Genomic DNA, 666 nt, shown 5'->3' on the forward strand with positions numbered 1-666 from the left:
CTCCAGCCTGGGCGACAGAGCGAGACTCCGTCTCAAAAAAAAAAAAAAAAAAATTTTATCCAAATCATTGGTTGGCAGTGCTTTGACTGTAATGTCCCTAGGTGCGATTTTTGTGAGGCTTTTTTTCATCCCGCCTGGGTTTCTCTGAGCCTCTGGGCTATCTAAGTTGATGTTTTCATCAAGTTTCGGTTATTCTGGCCACTATTTCTTCATATATTCTCACTCTCTTTTCTTTCTCAGGCTAGTTTACATTTTTTATCTTGCCCCACAGATCTTTGAGGTGCTATCAACCATTTTCTTCTCTGTTCCTCAGATTGGATAATTTACATTGATTTGTGCTCAAATTCATGGACCTTATTTTTGCCACGGCCAATCTCCTATTCCTTCCAGTAAAATTTTCACTTATTGCACTTTTCAGTTCCATAATTTTTTCTTTTTTATAATTTCCATTTCGCTGTTGATTTCCTGATCTGATCTCCCACATTCACTCCTTAATTCTTTCTTTATCAATTAGTCCTTTAATATTGTCATGTCACTATTTCTTTCCTTAGAGTATATCTTGCTTTTTTTTTTTTTTTTTTGGAGACGGAGTCTCGCTCTGTCCCCCCAGGCTGGAGTGCAGTGACACGATCTCGGCTCACTGCAAGCTCCGCCTCCCGGGTTCCT

The sequence above is a fragment of the Mandrillus leucophaeus genome, unplaced genomic scaffold (genome assembly GCF_000951045.1).
Source record: "Mandrillus leucophaeus isolate KB7577 unplaced genomic scaffold, Mleu.le_1.0 Scaffold28, whole genome shotgun sequence".
Classification (NCBI taxonomy): domain Eukaryota; kingdom Metazoa; phylum Chordata; class Mammalia; order Primates; family Cercopithecidae; genus Mandrillus; species Mandrillus leucophaeus.